The 19,913-nt window shown below is 38.5% G+C and overlaps 1 pseudogene; it reads left to right on the plus strand.

Moving 5' to 3' along the window:
- The first annotated feature begins 19,285 nt into the window (after window positions 1-19,285).
- Window positions 19,286-19,913, plus strand: part of LOC109122463 (uncharacterized) — a 4,651-nt pseudogene continuing 4,023 nt past the window's right edge.

Consider the following 19,913-nt stretch of genomic DNA (forward strand, 5'->3'; position numbering starts at 1 on the left):
CGCAGAGGATGCCTCATTTCACAGGGGGGCTATTTTGGCTGCGAAATTTTCATAGGCCAATGAATTTTCATGCTTTTGAGCTCCTGTGGTTCCCTGAGACTTTCCTTCACCTCTTTTGCAATTCCTCCTAAATTTGATCATTCAAAAAGTCTAAGTTATATCAAAATAACATAAATTAAGACTAAGTTTAAAATCAAAACAATTAATAAAGCTCATAAATTGGCAAAATTAAACAAAAATATGGACTTTGGCTAGACCAAGTCCATCTAACCCCTTTTTTATTAGGATTTCTGTGGTTCAAGGAGGTTGACTTCCTCCTTATCTTGATTGAATGGCTCCATGAATGGTTTGAGACGATGGCCATTGACTTTAAAGGTGTCTGTGCTGTTAGAATTCAGTAATTTCACCACTCCATTGAGATGCACTTGGTGAATAATGAAAGGGCCTATCCACCTTGACTTCAGCTTCCCAGGAAAGATATGGAGCCTAGAGTCATAGAGTAAGACTCTTTGTCCCTTCCGAAATTCTTTGTTGGAGATTAACTGATCATGCCACCTCTTCATCCTCTGTTTTGCAACTTTGGAATTGATGTAGGCATCATTTCTTAATTCCTCCATCTCATTAAGGTCTAAGCACCTCTTTGCCCCGGCTCTAATCAAGTCCATGTTTACCTTCTTGATTGCCCACCAAGCCTTATATTCAACTTCCACAGGGAGATGGCATGCTTTTCCAGACTAGGCGATAAGGAGACATGCCAAGAATAGTCTTATAAGTTGTTCTATATGCCCATAGTGAATCATGGAGCTTAACAGACCAATCTCTTCTGCTCGTGTTCACCACATTCATCAATATATTCTTGATTTCCCTGTTTGCTAGCTCAACTTGCCCAGAAGTCTAAGGGTGATAAGGTGTAGCTACCTTATGCTTCACCTCATATTTGGCTAAAAGGGTTTCAAAAGGCTTGTTGCAAAAATAAGTACCCCCATCACTGATTATGGCCTTGGGCACCTCAAATCTTGAGAAGATATTCTCTTTGAGAAACTTGAGAACCACCTTGTGATCATTGTGTTTACAGGGGATGGCCTCAACCCATTTAGAAACATAGTCTACCCCCACCAAAATGTAAGAGTTACCAAAAGACATTGGGAAAGGTCTCATGAAGTCAATGCCCCAAACATCAAAGAGATCAACTATTAGAATGGGGTTTATAGGCATTTGATTTCTTCGTGTCAACTTCCTAAGTCTTTGGCATCTATCACAGTTCCTACACATGGTGTGGGCATCTTTGAAGAGTGATGGCTAACTAAAACCTGATTGCAACACCTTCATGGTTGTTTTCTGAGAGGCAAAATGGCCTCCACATGCACTTGCATGGCAATGACTGAGGATTTCTTGTTGCTCTTCTTCAGGGACACACTTCCTTATTATTTGATCTGCACAATACTTGAAAATAAAAGGTTCTTCCCAATAGTAGGCATGAATGTTTGCAAAGAAGTGCTTCCTATCTTGTGCTTTCCACTCACTTGGAACTTTACCAGTAACTAGATAGTTAGCAATATGAGCATACTAAGGAGTATTTTCTAGCAACATAAGTGATTCCTCTGGAAAGTCATCATTAATAGGTAAAACATGGGAATTGTGTGCTATAGCCAACCTTGAAAGGTGATCAGCTACCATATTCTCTACTCCTTTCTTATCTCTGATTTGGAAATTGAACTCTTGTAGTAAGAGAATCCATCTGATCAACCTTGTTTTGCATCTTGTTTTGTCGATAAATACTTTTAGGTTGAATGGTAAGTGAAAACAATGATGAAAGACCCTACTAGATAAGCACGAAACTTATCTAAGGCAAACACTACAACTAACAATTCTTTCTCTGTGGTTGTGTAGTTCCTTTGAGCTTCGTTCAATGTCTTGCTTGCATAGTAGATCACATAGGGCTTTCCATCTTCTCTTTGGCCAAGCACAACTCCTATAGCAAAGTCACTGGCATCACACATCACTTCAAAGGGTAATTGCCAATTAGGGGACCTCACTATTGGAGCAGTTGCCAAAAATTGCTTCAGTTGATCAAAACTCCTTTGACATCTCTCATCCCATACAAACTTAGCATCCTTATCCAATAATTCACAAAGAGGCTTTGAAAGCTTAGAGAAATCTTTTATAAACCTCCTATAGAACCCTGCATGACCAAGGAATTGCCTTACTCCTTTTACATTTGTTGGGGATGGTAATTTGACAATAAGTTCCACCTTTGCTTTATCAACTTCAATGCCTTTCTCGGAGATCATATGGCTAAGGACAATTCCTTGTTGTACCATAAAATGGCATTTCTCCCAGTTGAGCACCAGTCCTTTTCAATGCATCTATTCAGAACCGCTTCTAAATTGACTAAGCATTCTTCAAATGTACTTCCATACATGGTGATGTCATCCATGAAAACCTCCATAATTCGCTCCACCATATCACTGAAGAAACTTAGCATACATCATTGGAATGTTTCAGGTGCATTGCATAAACCAAAAGGCATTCTTCTATAGGCATATGTTCCAAATGGACATGTGAAAGTGGTCTTCTCCTGATCTTCAACATCAATTTCTATTTGAAAATACCCGGAGTAACCATCCAAAAAATAATAGAAATGATGGCCTGAGACGCTCTCCAACACTTGATCAATAAATGGCAATGGAAAATGATCCTTCCTTGTCATAGCATTCAATTTTCTATAATAAATATACACTCTCCAACCTAAAGTGAGGCATGTAGCAACTTCTTCTCCCTTTTCATTTTGAACCACCTTGATCCCTGACTTCTTTGGTACCACTTGAGTAGGACTCACCCATGGGCTATCGGATATGAGGTAGATAATATTTGCTTGAAGTAGCTTCAGAACCTCAGCTCGCACCACCTCTTGCAAATGAGGATTCAATCTTCTTTGAGGTTGATGAATTGGTTTAACTTCTTCTTCCATGTATATATGATGTGTACAAACCAAAGGACTGATGCCTTTCAAGTCAGATATTTGCCATCCTATTGCTTTCTTACACCTCTTGAGAACTTTAAGTAGACACATCTCCTGAGGAGTAATGAGAGATGAAGATATAACAACAGGGCACTTTTGATTCTCTTCTAGGTATGTATATTTCAACTCCGTAGGCAGAGGTTTCAGATTGAGCTTTGGGGTCTCCTCCTTAGCAGCTTCTTATGCCTCCTCTTTATTGAATAAAGGTAGAATTTCTTCTCTCTTCCTCCAACCTTGTAGAGTAGCAAACACATCTGAGGGTTCAGGCAACCCTTCTTCAAGATCCCCAAGACTTTCATTCAACTCGTCTTGCATTTTCTGATTACAATGCTCCTCCACTAGAGTGTCAATAATGCACACCTCTTCTGGACCTTCTTCTTCTTTCGGAGTGATTGGCTTTTTGGACATATAGAAGATATTGAGCTCCAATGTCATGTTGCCAAACGTGAGTTACATGAGTCTATTCCTACAATTTATGATTGCATTTGATGTAGCAAGGAATGGCCTTCCAAGGATGATAGGAACATAATTAGTTTCCTTGACAATTGGGTCTGTGTCAAGAACAACAAAGTCTACTGGATAGTAGAAATCATCAACTTGAACTAAGACATCTTTAATAATCCCCTTTGGAATTTTCACTGATCTATCTACTAGAGATAGAATGATTGATGTTGGTTTCAATTCACCAAGTCCCAATTGCTTTTAGATAGAGTATGGTAGCAAATTCACACTTGCTCCCAAGTCTAACAAAGCTTTCTCCACTACAGTTTCTCTAATCATAACTGAAATGGTAGGCCAACCCGGATCTTTGTACTTCAAAGGACACTTGCCTTGTATAATAGCACTTACTTCCTTAGTCAAGAAGGCTTTCTTATTCACATTCAACCCTTTTTTTATAGTACACAAGTCCTTTAGGAATTTTGCATAAGTTGGAACTTGTTTAATCATATCTAGCAATGGGATGTTGACCTTCCCCTGTCTCAATACTTCAAGAATTTCTGATGCATTTCTGATTCCCTTTTTCCCATGCAAAGCTTGAGGAAAAGGTGGAGGTGTGTGTTTCTTCATCACATATCCCTTGATAAGTACTTTCTTCGGAGTTGCTTCAACTATTGAATCATGGTCCACTTTCCCTTCACTACTATCTTTCTTCTTTCCTTTGATTTCCTCCCTCTTCTCTGTCTCTTCTTCTTCTTCTTCTTTCTCAACATGTGGCTTAGGTGTTGGCAGCTCAACCTTTTTACCACTCCTTAGAGTGATCAAGGCTTTAACATCTCTCACTTGAGAAGATTCTCTCTCATGAGTTTCCACTTCATGGATACCCTTAGGGTTTTGGTGAGGTTGAGAAGGAAATCTACCCTTCTCTTGCACTGTGTTAAGGTTAGTGAGCCTTGAGATTGAGTATTGGAGATTATCTATCTTCTGAGATAAGTCATTTTGCATCCCATCTATCCTTTTATTCAATGTATTCTCTACACTATCAATTCTTTGACTGAGTTGAGCATTGATGGATTTTTTATCTCCAACAAAATCTCCCACAACTTTGCTTAGATTCACTATTGCTTGTTCAAGATTTAAAGATTGTTGAGATGCTTGAGCTGGCTGTGTATACTGAGGTACTCTTTGCTTCCATGAGAAATTTGGATGGTTCCTCCAATTTAAGTTGTAAGTATTTCCATATGAAGCATTGTTGTTGGGCTTGAATTGTCCAATGACATTTGCTTGTTCTCCAACATTTCCCTAGCAGCTGGAATTGTAGGGCACTCCTCCACCAAGTGCTCATAAGATTGACAAATAAGACATGACTTGACTTGCACTGGTGTTTCAGCAACAGCTTGCACTTCATGTATCTTTTTCAGTTCTAGCTCCTCCAATCTTCTTGTCATAGCTGCAACCTTTGCTTTCATATAAATGTTATTTATTAGCTTCTGAATATAGTATGTTGAACTAATCTCTCCCCCAAACCTAGTTCTTTTTCAAAGCTTAGCAAGTTGATCAACCTCCAATAGGCTAAGAATGCACCTCTTAGTTCACAATTTTTTTATTGTAGGAGTACAAGACTTAAAGGTATTCTTTTCTAAATTGTCCATGTAACGGGGGTCCATCGATGACTCCCAACCAATTAAGGCTTAGGGCATCAAGCTTTAAGGATCTTTCAACCACTAACTCCTCGAATTTTACCCCGGACTTTTGAGAATGAATTTTAATACCCAAGCACCTACAGTATGTTAAACTCCACCTATCCACCCTTGTAACGAGCATTAAGGTCGGTGACTCCCAACCAATTAAGGCTTAGGGCACCAGGTTTTAAAGATTTTCACCATATACCCCTTAGACCTTGCTCGGGTTTCAAGGCAAGCAAACATTTTTCTTTCTTTCTTTATTTTCTTCAAAGACTCATTGGCCTTTTGCAAGGTGTCCCAACACTATTAAATGAGGTCAAAGGTACCAAGTCTAAAATTTTCCTAAGTCAAGAGGGAAATATTTTTTCATCTTATAATCGGAACCTATTGTGCACAGTGTGTGAATAGCTTAAAGTGGAAGAACTGAGGTTGAATTCAATAGAAGTTTCAACAATTCATCAACTTTAGTAAGCATAATACAAACTCTAAGTCAAGTAAAAAGACAAAAATTCAATTTCTCCCTTTTCATTTTGAAAATTTTTCCTTAATAACCATGGAGAGTAGAATAAAAACTAAAAAAAAAATTAAATTAAGCAAAAAGCAACTAAATTACCAAAATAACTTAGCATTATTAACAATACTTACTTCCTCAACTCTCCCCCCAACCAAGCTGAACATTGTCCTCAATGTGACAAAAGCGATTGAAAAATAGGGAGGAAGTGGTACCTCCTTAGTGACATGGAGTCTGAGTCGTATAGGAGAAACCACATGTTTAAAAAAAAAACAAAGAGTTAGTGAGTAAAGGAAATAGAAAAATGTCAAGTTTAAACAAAAATGATGTCTATATATGATGCATCATCAGTAATACATCCAATCCCAGAATATAAGACATCAAAACATGGAATTATCTATATTAATATAATATTTAAATACAAAAAAAAAAAACAAAAGTCGAAATGGGGGCACGGTTGCGAAATCAAAAAAAATTCCCGTTTTGGCTTTGCGCGGTTTGTCTTCAAACGGCCATAACTTCTTCGTTTCAAATCCAAATCGCACACCGTTTGAAGCACTGGACTCCTGACTTCCTAAGATTCAAAACGACATATGGTATTCATAATTTGAGCTCCAGAAAGTGCTCCAAAAACGTGTCCAACAGTAGCAAAATGGGGTGCGGCTGCAACATTTCCGTTCAGCTTTGCACAGTCGTCTTCAAACGGCCATAACTTCTTCGTTTCAACTCAAAATCATGTACCGTTTGAAGCTATGGACTTCTGACTTCCCAAGATTTAAAACAATATATAGTATGCATGAAATGAAATTCTGAAAGTGATCTAAATGTGTCCAACAGTTTCCGAAATGGGGTGGTGCGAATTTCGCACAGGTGGATATGGTGGTGCGAATTTCGCACAAGTGGAGTAGTGTTGTGCGAATTTCGCACAGGTGGATTAGTGTTGTGCGAATTTAGCACTAGGGGGTAGGGTGGTGCGAATTTCGTACCAGAGAATGGGTGGTGCGAATTGCTCTGTTTTCCTCTATTTTTGGCTTCCCCTGTGTTGATCATAAAAAAAAAAACCCAAGTTAAATCAAACCAAAATAAAATTAAAGCAAGAAATCAAAATCAAAACAAATTTAAAAATAAAACAAAAAGATATGGACTAGCTAGTCTTTAGAAAGACTAAGTCCATAAAAAAAAATTGGTCATGTTTCAGCTCGTCTTCTACCCGGTATGCATATTTCATCTTTGGAGGAAGCGAGTTAAGAATAAGCTTTGGGGGCTCCTCCTTTGCATGTCTCTGTATCTCCACCGCATTCAGTAAGGGCTGCATTTCTTTTGTTCTCGTCCAATGGAACAAATTAGCAAGCTTCTCTGAGGGTTCAGGTAACCCTTCATCATGCTTTGGCTTGAATGTGGGTTGATCAACCATAACTACTTTGACTTTCCTCACCATTGAATTTTCTTCCTTTTGAGCCTCCCCTTTATGGATACCCTTGAGATGTTGATATGGTTAAGAAGGAAAGTTTTCTTTTTCTCGCTCCATGTTGAGGTTGATAAGCCTTGAGCTTGAGTATTCGAGATTGTCTGTCTTCTGAGACAGATCATTCAACCTCCCATCCATCTTTCTATCTTGGCTATCAATTTCTTGCCTGACTTGAGCATTTTCTTGCCTGAATTGATCAATGATGGATTTTTGGTGTGCTACAAAGTCTTCCACAACCTTGGTAAGGTTCACAACTGCTTGTTCAAGTTTCAAGGCTTGATGTGGTGCTTGAGCGGGTTGCATGTACTGACGTGGTTGTGGTTCCCAATAGAAATTTGGATGATTCCTACAATTTGAATTGTAGGTGTTATAATCACCAAATATCTCTCTCGCCACTGGAATGATAGGACACTCCTCCACCAGGTGCTCAAAAGACTGACAAATGCCACATGGCATACCAAACATCTCCCTCGCTACTGGAAGGATAGGACACTCCTCCACCAAGTGCTCAAAAGATTGACAAATGGCACAGACATAGCTTGCACTAGTGTTTTAGAAATGGCATGCACAACTAGCAATTTGTGAATTAAAAACAGAGAAAACAAAAGAAAATAAAAGAAAATAAAATTCTAAAGAAAATTATTAAGATTAACTAAAAACTAAATAAAAGATATACTAAAACATGAACAAAGGAAAATAAAAAAATAAAAAGAGTTAGTAAAAGGAAAAGAAAAGTCACCAAACTTGTGATAAAGATCACAAGTACTTTGAAAAGGTCATATCACTGTAAAGTGGCACCATCTCCGGCAACGGCGCCATTTTGATTCGTGCCCAGTCAGGTGTTTTAATAAAAAATATTTATAAATCCTATGACCTCATACTAGCGTAGAAAAGCTACTATAGTATAGCAACTCTAGGGTCGAACTCTGGGATGGGTTTTCATTCTACCAGTGATATACTCAAGATTAGAAATTGAATCTGATGATTTCCTTTGTCAAAAACTTAAAGTTTAAAAGAAAATAAAATTTGTTTTGAAAGTGGTGTTTGAAACTAAATTAATATAGAACTAGGTAAAAATGGAAGAAAGAAAGTCTCCCGGAGCTAAGGGTTGCTAGGATCAAGTTCAGAATGCAAAGTGGAAAATTTCAGATTTTTCTTCTCGCATTGGGGACAACAACATAAAGGATGGTTGTTTCCCGAACCGATATAGGTTTAACAATGGAGATTTAATCCATAAAAAGTCAATAGAAATGACAGTCAAGTTCCATTAATGGCTTTAGACACTATGGGTCTTCACCTTGAGCCACTTTCCAATGGCTCGTACATGATAACTAATGGTCTGATATGGATCTAGCAATAAGTATCCACAGAGACCTAAAGCTTAACATCTATTGGCCATTCAAAGTGATTCTAAGGGATTTAAAGCAAAACTTTAGATTTAAAAGCCATTTATGAACTCCAACTACCTGTATTTAATGCACGAGAGTTTTCCACTTTTGCATCTAGACTTTTCACCTAGCTTCCTTCACTCCAAGAAACCAAAGGTTTAGCCTCTCATCCTCTGGGAAAACATCCTTAGAGGTTGTTTGGCTTCCAAGAAAAAGAAAATAGTAGAGAGAAAAGGAAAGAAAAGAGAGACCTGTATTTTACTATGTGTAAAACATAACATATTTTTCGAGAGATGATTTCCATCCCTCTTATAGTCTTTACAAAGCAAAGCCTGTGATTGGCTAATTATAGGGATAAGAAAGGAATTTACATCAAAAAATACAAAAGAAAAGATCTAAAGTGGATTCGACACAACAGAGGAGATTTCACACCAAAGACGCATGGGCTGGTGCTTGAAACTTCATCCACATAACTCAAGAAATCCATGGCTTCCTCAGGATTCTTACTCATGAAATCTCCTCCACACATAGTCTCGAGGAGTTGTTTCATTGAGGAAGACATTCCATCATAAAAGTAACTCACCAACATCCATGTATCAAAACCATGATGAGGACAAGCATTGATGGCTTCCATGTATCTTTCCCAACACTCATAGAATTTCTCATTCTCTTTAGCTGGGAAGTTTGAAATTTGCCTTTTCAAGCCATTTGTTCTATGAGTAGGGAAAAATTTCTTGAGAAATTCAGCTTGCAAATCAGTCCAAGTTTGGATACTCCTTGGCCTTAAAGAATTAAGCTAGATCTTGGCCTTATCCTTCAAAGTAAAAGGAAATAGCTTTAGCCTCATCAAGTCAATTGAAGCTCCTCCCTCTTGGAATGTATTACAAGCATCTTCGAATTCCTTGATATGTGCATAGGGATTCTCACTTTCCATCCCATGGAAAGTAGGTAGAAGTGGAACAATATGCGGTCTAATTACTAGCTGCTCTGTAGGGGGCACTAAACATAATGGTGCACTCATACGAGGTGGATGCATGCGGTCCCTCATTGATCTGAATGCATTGGGATTGTCCTGGTGACCATGGTGACTATGCTGATCTTCAGGCGTAGCTTCCATGATATTCAAGCTCAATTCCAACTCCTTGTTATGAGGTGTTTCAAGTTTCACAAGCCTTCCTCCACTATCCCGTATCCACTTTGGCATACACAACTAGTATCAACTGTAACAAAAACAAAGAAACAAACGAAAACAAAAGAAAACAAGACTACAAAAAGACTAAGATTAACTAAAACTACATTAAAAGATATGCTAACAAGTAAAAGAAACAATTAAAAGAGTTAGTAAAATGAAAGAAAAATCACCAAACTTATGATGAAAATCACAAGTACTCTGAAAAGATAATATCACTGTGAAGTTGGCACTTTCCCCGGCAGCGGCGCCATTTGATTCGTTCCCAATTGGTGTACCTTGATTTTGGTCCTCAGACGGAAGTAATCAACAAAATTTATAACCTATATCACCATGTACTAGGATAGCCTCAGCTAGCATAGCATAGTGGCTCTAGGATCGTTCACTGGGAAGGGTTTTCAACTTCCTACTGGTATTAATTCAAAGTTGAATTGGTGTTTTTTCATTTCAAGGTTAGCTTTAAAAGAAAACATAATCTTTGGTTGAAAAATGATTGATTTTAAGCTAACCAAAAATAATAGTAACTGAAATTACTAATAAAGAAAAGTGTTTCTTGGAGTTTTAGGATCACTGGTGTTAGGTTCCGAATATAAAAATAGAGTTCTGATCACTTGAATCTTTTCCTCGCATTGGAGAATTAACATATAGTTATTTCTCTAACCGGTGTGGTACAGATGCTTCCCTTTTATGGATTCAAACACTAAATCCCTCTCACCTAGCATTTACCATTCAAGGTGATCCTTAACCTTGGATTTCCCTTCTCAAGCTTGCAAGAGATAACTAAGGGATGTCTCCTTAGAGTCCAAAAGCTTACTAAGTGTTGGCTATTCTAGAAAATCCTACCTTCAAACCACCTCCTAAAGGCTCGCAGGAGATAAACTAGTGCATCTCAATGGATGGAGATCACTTGCCTTACCAAGTGTTGGCTCAGGTGATTTAAAGGCATTTTAAGTTAACTAAAAACATAGAAACCATTAACGGGTCACACTTTCTCTTCATTAAAAGCTGAAACAACAAAACTTCCAATTTTTGCATTCGGCACCTTACCCAGCTTCCTTAGTTCTAAGAGACAAAAAGCCTAGCCACTCATTCTCTGAGGAAACATCCTCAGAGCTTGTTTGGCTAGTAAGAAAAATACAATCAAAATGAGTAGGTAAGGCAGAGCAAAGATCTGTGTATTACTTCCTTCAAAACTACACAAAAAGTAGGTCTCTGAGAACAAGCTCCCGAGATATCTCTGTAAAGAAAAATTAAAAACTATATATAAGAGGTTATTCATCCTTTGTTCTTACTTATTAACTAAGGAATCCTATGATTGGTGGATTACAAGGAGAAAATGAGGATTTAAACAACAAATATCTAAAGAAAAAATCTAAAGAGTCGGTCGCAAATATCCGGAAGCACTCAAGTAGATTTCGTAGGCATGCAAGATGGGCTGCGAAATTTTGCAAGCTGAAAGTCTCCATTTCACAGCCAAAGGCTGATTTCGCAGCTACGGAATTGGCTGTCAGCTTGGTGCAATTGGCTTCCAATGACTATAACTTCTTCATTTCAGTTCCAATTCGTGTACCGTTTAAAAAGTTGGATTCCTGACTTCCCGAGCTTTGAAACAACATATAGAATGCATGAAATGGACTTCAGGAAGTGCTCAAAATGTGTCCAACAGTTGCTGTCCTCTTGAATTACTTCATGTTAGATTCCTCTCTTTGTTTTTCCTCCTTGCATTCATGATTTGCTTTTGGCAAAGAACTATAAAGCTTTAAAGCTTGGGTTCTACATGTAAATGAGCTTCCAATTGCTTTGCCATGGATTTTATAGAACTCTCCTCAATCTTGGATTGCTTTGGTGATCAAAATGCTATCAAAACACCAAAACTTAACATAATTTGATTATAAACGATTGCAAAGGTCCTTAACATGCCAATTGAGTTAAAAGGTAATAACTACTACTCAAAAGCGTTTAAAAGAGTTAATTACAAGCTGTAAAATAACACTTTTTGAGTAATAATCAGGTCTATGTTTTCACGATATTGAACTATTGTGACCGACCGGATTGGGTTTTGACTTTGACAAAAACAAGATAGGACAATTGCATGACTGATAGTACAAATGCGATCTACGCCAAAAATGAAACTGAGCGGTTATGACGGATCGAACCGTGTTCGGTCTATGATGTAAATCGGACAAGACAACAATATGACCGATCATATGGTTCTAGTCTATGCTGAAACCAAAACTAAGCTATCAAGACCTATTTGACTGAGTCCAGTCAGTTATAAAAACTAGACAAGACAATGACATGATTAATCATACATTTCTTCATCAAAAACGATATTGAACTATTGTGATTGATTGGACCAGTTGCAATCTTTGACAAACACTAGATATGACAATGATGTGATTGATCGTACAAGTGTGATCTACGTCAAAAACGATACTAAAATGTCATGACTAATCCGACCGGATGTTAATTGTGACGAAAATAGATAGGACAATGATGTGACTCATAGTACAAATGCATATTACACCAAAAATAACACTAAGTTGCCATTATTGATCACACCAAATATGATATGTGATGAAAACTAGATAGGATAATAACATGATTGATCATTTAGGTCTAGTCTACACCGAAGCCGAAACTAAACTATTGGGACTTATCTCATCGAGTGCAGTCTATGATAAAAACTAGACATGACAACAACATGATTGATTGTACAAGTGTGGTCTACACTGAAAACAATACTAAACTATCGTGATTGATTAGATCGGGTACCATCTTGATGAAAACTAGATAGGATAACTACGTGACTAATCGTACAGATGCGATTTACGTCGAAAATGAAACTGAGCTACTGTCACCTATTGGATCATATTCGATCTGTGACAAAAACCAAATAGGACATTGACATGACCGATCGTATAGGTCTAGTCTACGTAGAAACCAAAACTTAACTATTAGGACCTATATGATCGGGTGCAGTCTGTGATGAAACCTAGACAGGACAATAATGTGGTTGATTGTATAGGTGCTTTCTATGTCAAAAATGATATTGAACTGTTATGATCAATCAGACTGGGTGCAGTCTATGAGGAATACTAGGTAGGACAATGACATGATCCCTTTGTATAGGTGCGATCTACGCCAAAAACGATATTGAACTGTCATGACCAATCAAATCGGGTGTCGATTATTAAGAAAACCAAATAGGAATACTATGTGATTGATCGTACAAATGCGGTCTACGCCAACAACGAAACTGAGTTAGCATGACCGATCGAATTGCATACAATCTTTGACGAAAACCAAACACAACAACAATGTGATCAATCATATAGGTTTTGTCTACGCCGAAACTGAAATTGAACTGTCAAGACCTATCTAACTAAGTATGGTCTATGATAAAAACTAGATAAGACCACGATGTGACCAATCGTATAGATGTAGTATATGCTAAAAATGATACTGAATTTTCATGACCAATCGGACTGAGTTCTGATTATGACAAAAACCAGATAGGATAATGACATGACTGATCATACAAATACGGTCTATGCTAAAAACAAAACTGAGCTACCATGACAAATCGAATCAGGTATCGAATGTGATGAAAATCAAATAGGACAACTATGTGACTGATCGTATAGATGTGGTCTACATCAAAAACAAGACTTAGCTACCATGATCGATCTAAAACAGGTCCGGTCTAGGGCAAAAACTAGATAGGACAATGATGTGATCAATTGTATAGGTACAGTCTACACCGAAAATGAAAATAAGTTGTGATCGATCAGATTGGGTGCCATCTATGACGAAAACTAGATAGGACAACAATGTGACCGATTGTATGGGTCTAGTCTACTCCAAAATAAAAAATGAACGGTCGAGACCTATTTGATCATGTGCGATTTGTGATGAAAACCAAATAGGACAATGATGTGACCGATTGTACAGCTGCAATCCATGCCGAAAATGAAAATGAGTTATTTTGACCGATCGAACCAAGTGCCATCTATGATAAAAACTAGACATGGCAACGATGTGACCGATCATATAGGTGTGGTCTGTGTCGAAAATGATACTAATGTGGACCCTCACCCGATCCACCGGACCGATGCGACTCGCTTTTAAAAGAAAAGAAAGAAATGAAAAAGTTGGTGTTTTCCAGTTTTGAAAAACCCGCCTCCGGTGAGGAACGATGTTGTTTGGAGTCGCCACTTACTTTTTATTTTTGTTTTTAAAATGGGGAAAATTAAGTAAGAACAAAAACCCCTAATGACCCCAATATGGAAAAAGCGGTCTACGAAAACTAGATTCTAGGTCCGGGGATCAGGTTACCCGTTGGGAAGGTACCTCATGCGAGGTAGCACCCCTCTAGGCCCGAAACTCGGTCTCTACTAATGAATTGGGTATGTGGGAGCATATGGGAAAAAGGTCAAATGAAACCCTAGGCTAAATAGATGTCATGAATCACACAATCCTAATTGGTATTTGGCATGCATATGAATTCAACCAAACAAAACAATGGGTGCGTACCTGTGGTCCTTAGCCAAGCGTTGCATAAAAGGTCAGCCAAACACAGATAAACACATAGATGAATGTATATGAATTCAACAACCAAAGCCAATGATGCGTACCTGTTGTCCCTAGCCAAGCGCTGCAGCAGAGGGTGAGTCAGTCACGCAACATGTATTCAAAATCAAGCATCAAAGCTTGTGCCAAAAAGGAAGATAGTTGGTTGAAATGAGGTAAGGGACTCCCTAAATGTCATACAAATCGAACTAGACTCATCTAGACCACACCACCCATAACTTCAAAATTGCCCATACTAACTGAAATCAAACACTGACTTAAACCTTCAAGATGGCTCACAAGTGCCCTATAGAAAATGGGTTTGAGCCCCCCATGGATAAGGGCTTGAAAAATGCCAAAATCGAGGGCTACCTAAAGTCCTCTAGTAGAACAGGTTGAACTAGTTCTCAACTGGTACAACCTATTGAGAAGAACTCCCAAATTTTTCTAGAAAACTCCTAAATGAGTGAGGATTCAAACAAAAGAAACGACACTCAATCCCGAGCCCGGATGAGTGAGAACTAGACAAAGAAAGGCAGGTGTTCCTCATGGCTGACAGGGGCAGCCAGCTATGGTGCTGAACCGGTTCTAAACCAGTTCAGCCGGTTGGTAAAAAATCCCAAATTTAGTCAAAAAGTTCCTAAGTGATTAAGGAAGCAAACAAAAGAAACAGTTCTCAATTCCAAGCCCGGATGAGTGAGAACCAGACAAAGAAAGGTAAGTGTTCCTCATGGCTGACAGAGGCTGCCAGCTATGGTGCTGAACCGGTTGAACCGGTTCCAAGCCGGTTCATCCGGTTGGTAAAAAATCCCAAATTTGGTCAGAAAGTTCCTAAGTGATTAAGGAAGCAAAAAAAAAGAAACGGTTCTCAATTCCGAGCCCGGATGAGTGAGAACCAGACAAAGAAAGGCAAGTGTTCCTCATGGCTGACAGAGGCTGCCAGCTATGGTGCTGAACCGGTTGGTAAAAAAATCCCAAATTCGGTCAGAAAGTTCCTAAGTGATTAAGGAAGCAAACAACAACAATCATTTGTGGCCTTTATTATCCACACCCAAGCAATACAATCTTCATATCAAAGGGAAGAAAAGATGATGAGGAAGGAGAAAAAGCATGTGGAGACGAGGAAGATAAACTGTAAGCAAAGAAAATTCAGCATGCTTACCTCAGAATCTCCACCAAATATGATCCGTGTATGCAGATGATGACTTCCAAAATTGAGATGCTGTCACTCTCCTCTTCAAAAAACCACAGTGCTGAAGCTTTCCCCCACGCTCTCAACTTAGAAGATGCTATTGACCTTTTGTTTTACTCACCAGCAAAATTTCCCCTCTCCAAAATGTCCCCTCCTGTTCTTTGCTCTCCTATCCTCTTACCTTTTATACTCATCCCCTCTTAGCATTTGAGCCTCCTAGATTCCTTCCCCTTCAGCACCAAAATCCCCTTCATCAGCATGGGAACCACACCCCTCATTACTTCTCTTAAACTTACAAGGCCAGCTCACTCCCTTCAGTTTTTTCAGCTTGCTTCACCACCAAGAATCCATATGGATTCGTGGTGGGCTGCAAGAAACCCAAAACAAGGCCTAAAATGGACCCACAACATTGCCCAAAACCGATCTGGAGCTTATGGGCCTGAGCCATGTAGGATTTGGGCCTCAAAATTACTAGAATTAGTGTTTTACCTCAGCTGACTCAATGAACCGGCTGAACCGGCCGAACCGGAGGCCAACTAGTCAAACCGATGGAAAAAAATTCTGAAAATTTGATGGAATGTTCGTAGTAGAGTAAGGAATCCATTAAAAAAAATGGTGTGTGATTCCAAGTTTGGAAGAGGGAGATATGATCAAAACAATTACCAAAAATCAGTGTTCTACACCGGCTGACTCGATGAACCGGCTGAACCAGCTGAACCGGCTGCCAACCAGCCGACCGGTTGCAAAAAATTTTGAAAATTTTACAGAATGTTCCTGGAAGAATAAGGAATCCATAAAAAGAAACAGTTCTTGATTCCGAGTTTGGATAAGGGAGATACGATCAAAACAAGCTCGAGTGCTCCGAACCTCAACATGCCCCTATAAACTCCAACTAAGCTAAGACATCGGGATGACCCCACTTCCTTCCTATAGCGTGGTGTGAACGACTAGGAAAATGGCCATGGTGACCCTCCAAAATGAACCACATATGCACCACAATGGACCACAGACAAACCCACACAAGGCTCAGACACCGACTAAGCCTAAAAGGGGCCCTAGTGGTGCCATATGCGAACGATGGGTGGATGTGACACCCGAAGGATAAATGCTAGTGTCGAGGGACAAAATTGAGGGTGTACAACTAAACTATCATGATCAATCGGATTGGGTACTGACTATGATGAAAAAATATAGGACAACTGTGTTACTAATCCTACAGATGCGGTCTACGCCGAAAACGAAATTGAGTTATTATGACTAGTTAGACCATGTCCGATTTGTGATGAAAACTAGACAAGATAACGACTTGACTAATCATCTAGGTGAGTTCTACACTGAAAATGATGCTACACTGATGTTACCGATCAGATCGGGTGCTGACTATGACAAAAACCAAATAGGACAACTACATGACTGATCGTATAGATACGGTCTACACCAAAAACAAAACTGAGCTGTTGTGATCGATCGAACCTGGTCTAGTGTACGCTAAAATAGAAACTAAATTGTTGGGAACTATCTGATTGGGTGTAGTCTATTATGAAAACTAGATAAGATAACAACTTGACCGATCATCCAGGTGCATTCTACACTGAAAACGATATTGAACTATCTTGACCAATTAAATTAGATGTTGACTATGATGAAAACCAGATAGGACAACTATGTGATTGATAGTACAAATGTGGTATACGACGAAAATGAAACTAAGCTACCATGACCGAATAGACCGGGTTCGGTCTGTGATAAAAACCAAAATGGACAACGATGTGATCTATCATATAGATCTAGTCAACGTCAAAACTGAAACTAAACTGTTAGGACATATCTAACCGGGTGTGGTTTGTGATAAAAACTAGACAGGGCAACAACTTGAACGATGATCGTCTAAGTGCATTCTACATTGAAAATGATACTAAATTGTCATGATCAATTGAACAGGGTGCAATCTGTGACAAAAACTAGATAGGACAACAACGTGACTGATTGTATAGATGCGATTTACATCGAAAATGATACTAAACTATTATGATCGATCGAATTGAGTGTCAATTGTGACGAAAACTAGATACGAAAACTATGTGACTTATCGTATAGATGCACTCTACGTAAAAATGAAACTGAGTTATCATGACCAATTAGATCGGGTATGGTCTATCACGAAACTAGAGAGGACAACTACGTGACAGATTGTGTAAGTCTTGTCCACATCAAAATCAAAACTGAACTATTGGGACCTATCTGACCATGTGCGATCTATGATGAAAACTAGACAGGACAATGACGTGACTGATCCTACAAGTGCAGTCTATGCAAAAAATGATAATGAACTATCGTAACTGATCAGACCGAGTGCAATCTATGACGAAAACTAGACAGGACAACGACGTGACTGATCATACAGGTGTGGAATACACCAAAAACGATATTGAACTTCATAATCAATTGGATCGGGTATGATCAATGACAAAAACCAGTAAGGACAATGATGAGAATCAACAAGCATTCAAGGATCCATTGCATGTTCCAGTTAAGCCTATTACTAAAGCAAGATCCAAGAAGATCAAATAAGCACTTAATGGGCTAATTCAAGAGATTTGGGCTGATTCTAACGCAGAACATTCCAAGCCTGGCCCAAACGAAGATGAAGGTGTAATAAATTTAATCCAGGCTATTGAGGGCTAATCTGGCTTGATTGGGCATGATTTATGGCATGGATTAATGACTAATTGACTTTCCAGCTCTATATCAGTTAATAGACATTTTTCCTATTCTAAAGCTTCTAATTTTAGGCTAAATCTACCTTAATTTTAGGCTTTTATTATTTAGAACGGTTTTTAGCTATTTTCCTATTTTGGATCTGCTAATTTCATACCAAATCAACTTTTGTTTAGGGTTTTAATATTTAGTACATTTTTTTCAGTCATGACATATAAATAGCATGCACTCATTGTAATAGAGGATTATTGAATAAAAAATTAGAAAATGTGAGGTTTTGCTCTTCTTTTGGTTCTTCAAGAACTTTGAACTTATCAGGGATTCTTCCTTGTCACATTCAAACTTTATACCTTCGGTTCGTAATCCCATTGTAATCATTGGGTCAAAGTCTGTTACTTGTACTTTAGTTCGCTTTTCACTTATAAATGTTGGGTCAGGGTTCTATCAAAAATCTGTATTTTAGCTTTCTTGGGCAATTATTCCAACACTGTTTGTTGGGTCTCAAAGTGTGTCGATTGAGGTTCGCATCATTTGGTATCAGAGCACGGGTTCTAAAATCAGTTTTCTATCCCTTTATCTTTTGTTTCTTGTTATCATCCTATCTTTTTCCTTTTATGTTCCTTATTCCTCATTCTTATTTTGTGACGTGCACTAGGTTAAAATCGTGCACCAAGCTCCAAAAAAAAATATATATATTGTGTGTAGTTTCAATTCTCTCAAATCAAAATATTATTTTCTTTTGTCCTCTTCCTTTGATTTAGTGTTTCTATCATATTTTCTTGCCATTGGTATTAGTTTAAATACTACAAGTTGAATTTCTTGATCAAGTTTATTAGTTTAAGTAGAACTGAAAAGGGGAAGCTATGAGTGGAAAAATGCAAGAGAGTGTGAGACTAATATCGGGAAAAAGCCAATTTAGAGTGAAACACGAGTGTGAGTGACATAATTTGAGTGCAAACATGTGAGGGAATGTTGTGAGGAATTATTTCTAACATTTCTTTGTAGTTTCAAAAATATGCCTTCCAGGGGCTAAACATCAAATAAGGAAGGAGATGAGGAGTCATCCCTCAAGTTGCAGGCTATGCAACAACAGTTTGAACACATGAACCTGGTGTTTAATGATATTCGGGATCGGATGGATAGGCAAGACACTATTATCACTTCTTTGCATGAGGAGCATCCACAAAGAGCCCCTAATGCTAGAAGGCAAGGAAGGAGTGTGTGCATTGATGATTCTGATGACTACCATGAGAATGAGTGTGAAGATGAAGAGGATCAAGCTTCATTGAACAATGAGGGCAGGTTTGCGCCAAGGGGAGAAAGGCGTGGTAGAGGTTTTCGAAGAGATCCAAGATGGCAAGATGGGACTAATAGAAACCTAGGAAACATCCAAATGAAGATACCATCGTTCCAAGGGAAAAATGATCCAGAAGTGTACTTGGAGTGGGAGAAGAAGGTGGAGTTCATCTTTGAGTGCCATAACAACTCTGAGGAGAAAAAAGGTAAAACTAGCTATGATTGAGTTTACTAACTATGCTATTATATGGTGGGATCAACTTGTGATGAACAAAAGAAGAAACTATGAGAGGCCTATTGAGACATAGGAGGAAATGAAGGCCACCATGAGGAGGCAGTTTGTCCCTAGTCACTATTATAGGAACTTGTATCAGAAATTAAAAAGTCTTACTCAAGGCTATAAGAGCGTGGATGACTATCACAAGGAGATGGAG

Source organism: Vitis vinifera, chromosome 4, assembly GCF_030704535.1.
Source record: "Vitis vinifera cultivar Pinot Noir 40024 chromosome 4, ASM3070453v1".
Classification (NCBI taxonomy): domain Eukaryota; kingdom Viridiplantae; phylum Streptophyta; class Magnoliopsida; order Vitales; family Vitaceae; genus Vitis; species Vitis vinifera.